The sequence below is a fragment of the Mesitornis unicolor genome, unplaced genomic scaffold, assembly GCF_000695765.1.
Source record: "Mesitornis unicolor isolate BGI_N332 unplaced genomic scaffold, ASM69576v1 scaffold12285, whole genome shotgun sequence".
Classification (NCBI taxonomy): Eukaryota; Metazoa; Chordata; class Aves; order Mesitornithiformes; family Mesitornithidae; genus Mesitornis; species Mesitornis unicolor.
In genome coordinates, this window is record NW_010187531.1 from 17,734 (window position 1) to 23,596 (window position 5,863).

General features: G+C 51.1%; 1 protein-coding gene across 1 annotated transcript in view; it reads right to left on the reverse strand.

Annotated features, from left to right (window-relative positions):
• The window catches only part of LOC104541422 (kinesin light chain 1-like), a 23,587-nt gene extending 17,731 nt beyond the window's left edge, over positions 1–5,856 (reverse strand). Inside the window, exon 1 of the mRNA XM_010185479.1 lies at positions 5,761–5,856. The gene's annotated coding sequence lies outside the window, so the exon portion shown is untranslated. The remainder of the gene's footprint in view (positions 1–5,760) is intronic.
• Between the last annotated feature and the right edge of the window lie 7 nt (positions 5,857–5,863).

Genomic DNA, 5,863 nt, shown 5'->3' on the forward strand with positions numbered 1-5,863 from the left:
TAGCTCTCCCCAGTGCTGGTGGGTCTACATTCAGTGCCCAGCCTTGCCGAGGAGAAACACGCTCTATGGCAACTGACACCAAGGTCAGGCAGGCTGAGGCTGCTGCATAAGCACTCTTCCCACTCCCACACATTCAGCAAAGGGCACCGAGTGTCCTTTATCCAGGCAGCGAACGCATGCCAGGTTCCCGCTGAGAGGAGGGGAGCCACCATTGTTTGCCTTAGGCAGGGGGAGGTCCAGCCTGGAATAGGAAGAAAGGATGCTTTTCCAAAGAGTTCCCAGGGAGCTGGAGCGGCCAGCTCCCAGTTTATCCTGCTGCATTCCTCACAGCTCTCCAGGTGCCGTGGCCCAGGTCTCCAGCAGCACGTTTCTGCTCCAGTTGGCACGTCTTCCCTATTTACAGTGAGCTGCTAGAACAGCCTGGCTTGCCGGCAACATCCATCTCATCTCCCCTCCCCTGCTCCCATTTCACGGAGTGCTGCAGGAAGGCAGGGAAGAAACATGCACGCACTGAGCTGTGTGGCGGTTGCGGCAGTCAGCTGGGAATCCACCAGCCAGCTCGTCCTGCCAGGCACAAACCTTCCTCCTGCGTTCAAGTGCATCATTAGGAAATCACTGAGCATCAGCAAATTCAGCAGCCCACTTTGCTGCTGCTGAAAACTGCTCCCACATGTGAGAGCTTTAAGAGGGAAGAACTGGAAGCTTGACTGCTCCTATCTTAAACCCACAACAGAAGCAAGGATGCCAGACTAAATGGGTCCAAGTGAATCTTAAAGCTTAGGTTATGATGCCTAATGCCAGAAGACTACAGAGAGCAAATAAAACCAAAACAAAACACAACACATCAGGGCAATCAGGAGCCAAGAACAATAGGACAGAGACTTTAGGTCTCCACATGCCTCGACAAATTCAGTTCACTGTCTTCCCACAAGCCCCTTGACCCAGTATATGCGAGACACAAGGCACCGCCCCAACTTGCTCAAGAGATACTGTCAAGGCAGTAACTGCAGCCTCCTTCAAACTGCAGATGGCCTGTCTGCACTCTCTGGATAGAAGCGGGCACAGATTTTCAGCAGCAAAGTCTACTGTAAGATAAGGTGATCTAAGGGTGCAGTAGATGCAGAAAAAACAGCCAGGTTCTGGAAAAAAGCTTCCTGTGGAAAAGAGTAAATCTGACCCATAGCAAGAATGAGTGACCACATTTGGGGGATAGATAGCAATGGTAGCTTTTAGAAATGGAAACACGGGCTTAAAGTCTTATTTTCACAATAATGATCCCAGTCTCATGCTGTGAGACACGCTTTTGCTACTTGGAAAAACAGCAAGGTTATGTATTTGGGAAGCAAAACAACTTGAAAAAAGTGGGGAGAGTTTTGTTGTTGGGTTTGGGGAGGGTTTTTTTGGTTTGTTTTTTTGGGGGTTTTTTCCCTCTTTGGGCCTCTGCCAGCTCATTACTGTTAAACAACAAAATAAAAGGTCTCTGGAAAGACTGGTCGACCTCCAGCAAAGCTAGAAGTGAGATCACCAATGCACAGCTGAGTCTCCACTCCTAAGGGATACTGCAACAAAACCTAGATCAAATACCTTGAATGCTGAAAAGTACAACAAAAGCAGTAAAAAGCAAACAGAGTGCCAAGGCTGCAACTGTCGCAGAGGCTGTGTCACGAGCACAGCTCTTCTCCTCAGTGATGCCATGGCGTCAGAAAGCAAACAGAGACTGTAGGAGACTACAGTCAGCTGTGCAGAGCCTCTGAGGCTTCCACGGCACAGCCAGGGCACACTGACACTGCCAGGAAACTTGCACGGTGCCACACCACTGCCAGCAGAGCCACCGTGCTCTGGGCCACCACCTCAGGCCACTTGTGACAGAGCCACAGAAAAGGGATGGACCGGTGCTGCTGAGCTGCACATCCGACAGTAAGCATTTCCAGCATCCAGTACAGGTGAAACAAGAACTACAATCAGTTCTATATGGTCCCCAAGAACTTCACAGCTAAGAGCAGGTGCACACACACATGTTAAAGCTTTAGAAACAAAGGCAAGAGAAGGATGTTTTGCAAATGAAGGGACAGATGGGTGTGCAGTCAGCTTCAGGATAACGTTAAGAACTGCAACATGAATAAGAGCCAAAAATTAAAGGGCAAACACTGGACTCCTAAAAGTAAGAACTGGTGGAATAACTGCAGTACATGGCTCCATCCTGGGATATGTGCCTGCTGAGGTTCACGTGAGGCACAGAGCTCTGTGATGTTTGTGACCGCAGCCAGAAGCACCTGGTACATCTCATGCTCCCTTAACACACTATGAACACAGAGAAAGATCAGCCAGGGGTCAGCTCCCTGGGGGTTCAAATCCAGTGTGCCTCCTCCGAGCTGCAACTCCAAAGCCAAAGGATGTCACTCAAACTCTGATGTGTGTAATATCCTCTGCCACCATTTGCCTCTAGGTCATGAGTTTCTCCACTCTACTGCCAAGAAAAGGGGACATCTAGAGCACCACTTTCTGCCTGAAAATGCCCAACCCCAGCCTCCAGCCTGGACCTTTCTTGCACTGCAGCCTAGAGAGTCAAACCAACACACGGATGACTTCAAGTACCATAGAGAGACTGATGTGTTGCAAGCTTCTCCCTAATAAAAGAGTCTGACTGTTGTATCACTTGGAAGGGATGCCTGGAGGTCTCTTAGAGGTCTCTTAGAGGTCTCTGGTCACTCAAAGCAGGTATCTGATCAAGTACCTGTGTTTAGTTAACGGCTGTGTGTCTCCCAAAACGGAGATCCCACAAGCTCTGCAGAACCCTGTCCCATGGCTTAACCATCTTCATGTGGTAGAAATAAAAAAAAAATCCTCATCTGAATTCCTTAGATAAACTCCTTATTACATTTGCCTTTGCCGAACACCACTTCAGGACACAGCAGCCAGGCGCCACAGCTCTAGAAAGTGACTCCAGGCCCAGAGGAAGGGAATGCAGCACATATCTCCTTTTGGCAGGGTCTCACGGGGACAGGGTCCCTCTGTCCCAGAGCAAGAGAGGTGGTGCAATCCCCCTCCAGCAGCAGAGCAGGGAGTGGAGGCAAGGAGCTGTCTCACCCACATTCTCCCATACCCCAAAATACCAGGACTCTCCTTAGCAACCAGGCACCTCCTCACATGGTTTTAAAGCCAGTCTCCAAGCCCAGAAAGGCTTCACCCAACCAGCTTCCCCAAACTCTAGAGTCATGTGTAACTCGGTACAAGTTGACTGCACTGTTGGAAACAGCCTACCCCTCCTTGTCACCTGGACAGGGATCAAGGCCAGGATCGCTTCTTTCGGCAGCAGCTGACACATGCCAGCCTGAGCTGAGTGTGAAGCTCCAGAGGCTTTTCTAGATACCAGAAGGCCCGAGTTGGGAAAGACTGTACTAACCAGCAGGCTGCAAGAGACCCAGGAGCTTTTTAACTAGAACTAAGGAACAAGATTTGCAGCTCAACTGGAAGGGCTCTCCCGCATGGAGGTAGGAAGCTCCCTTCACGCCGTTTCCCTTCAGCACTACACACTCCTCTCTGTCCCAGAAGCTTCATCTCCCAGCCACCTACAATCCCTGACAGAAAACACACTGTAGCATAACCTTCCAAAACCTAGGGCGAGGTGGCAGTAAGCTGGCTTTACAGGGACTTGCCCACAGTGACTCAGGCTTACATCACTACAGAAAGGACCTTGGAGCTTCCCATCCCCATCCCACTTTTCCAGCTGCAAATGGCAAGTCAAAAGCTACTAAGGTTTGTCCTGATTGACCAGAGTGAGCAGTTCCTGTGTTACCAAAGCATGATCCAATTCCAATGCGCATATGTGCTCTGAGGAACACAGAGGAGATGGCCTGGCTGGCTTTGTATCAGATCACTCATTTCTTTCCAAAAATTCCTTTTAAAATCAGAGAGCTCTAACTCCTTTCATTCATTAGTGATGAAAGAATATAGACACTGGAGGCAACAGAGGTTAAAAAACAACAAAATAAACAAACAAACCAACCAACCTAAACAGAACAGCACCCACATGTGCCATTAGCAGAAAGCCATTTTGCTCCTTATTGCAGTTCATGCTGTTCACACCCCCAGGTGGCCAGGGAAACACACACCTTCCAGCAGTCTGCTGGAACCAGAACAGCACTCTTCACCACCTCCACCAGCAAGCTTGTGCTAGCACCTCCAGATCAGCTGATAAGACCTTGTTTTTAAACTCTTGCTCATGTCTGCAGCAGCTCACCAAATCCGTTCTGCATCTGCTGTGCCTGGGACTCCAGTGGAACACCATCAAAACCTGTTTCCAGGCTAGCTAAGCAGCTGGAACGATGCCAGGACAAGCATATCTTCCTAGCTTCAGCATCTGATTGGGAGTCTCGCTCTATAAAAGACAGAGAATCATTCCCTTGCCCTGACAGCACAGAGTAGTATTAAAGCAGGCAGAATAACTCCCAGGAGCCAGTGCCTCTCCAGGCATCTAACGTGAGGGCTATGCACTGGATGTGCCTCAGGAGTACAGGAGAAAGCCAGGATGCAGCTGGGACCAGCAAGTGCCCTGGAGCCACTCTGTGTACAATGAAGGACTCTGGAGTGCCCACGCTCCCTCCATGGTGCACCAGGGGTGGCTGCAAAGCCCAGCTGACTGCAGGCTGCAAGACTGTCAGCAGCAAACGGGTCCTGTAAACTATAACAAGGCAGCCAAATTCACAGAGACAAAGCTCCACCTGCATAATAAGCAAAGAATCTGTATTACCTCTGGCTCCTCCGATCAGCTGGAGTTCTTTAAGGAGCTACGTGGCTCCTTCCTAGCAAATCAAGCCTTTACCCAGAAACTCTACCAAGGTCAAAATTTTGCCACGTGTCCTCTGTGCCCTGAGAGCCATTTTGCTATTTGGGGTTAACGCTCTTGTTCCTACCTGGACGTTCCTCCAAAACAGCAGACAAGAAAGCGCTTCCTGCTCCTTCTGCCAATTACAGCAAACCTCAGCCATGTTTATTTACCCTGTGTCTGAGCTGGCCAGATCTTTGACCCCGATGGCTGCTAAAAAATCCTCACATGGTTGGACGGGGGGGAAGCAGGTGTTTTCCATGTCTCCAAGGTGGTATGGGAGACAGGTTTCCAAGGACACTAGAAGAGCTGCAGGAGAGTGCCAGATGCCAGCTCTGCGAGACACGGGGAACTCTGCGGCTGCTGGTGATGTGCTGCTGCCTCCCACCATTGTGCAGATCTCTCCAGGCTGCCTGGCCGGAGCGCTCTGCTGCAGTGCCATCCCACAGCCCTTCTTCAGACACCTCCTCCCAGCCGCACCCTCCCCCTCCCAAAAGCTTACCAGCAGTTTCCCCCCTCTGCCCCCCACCTTTGGTAGGGTTCACCTCCGCTTCGGAACAGCTTAGTGAGCAGCTTATTAAAGGGAGGAAGACTTGGGGGGAAGCAAGGCTCTGAAAGTTTAAGAGCCATTGCTGTATGCTAGGAGCTGCCTCCGTCATCGTTTCTCCGGCTTTGTCTGGCAGCAGGAGGCACGCCCGCTGTGTATCCTTGGGACAAGCAAGCCACAAAAACCCCTCTATCCCTCTCAGTATCGCCACAGAGAAATTCTGCACCCACCTGGCTAACTGTAAGCTTCTCAAGGAGAAAAGTTTTCATCAGCTCTGCCCAAAATCGTGCTTCAAAGCGGTCCTTTGTTACAGGACAGCTGGGCACCTTGCCCGCCACAGTCACCGGATGGGAATCCGCCCCCACCCCGCACCGCAGAGGAGTGGTACCTGGCTGCCTGCAGCGGCTTGTCCAGCGCTGGCACTCCCGGAGGCCCCAGCACCCTGGAAGAAGCGCAGGCCGCAGCGATGCGCAGCTCCCACGGCAGCTGCC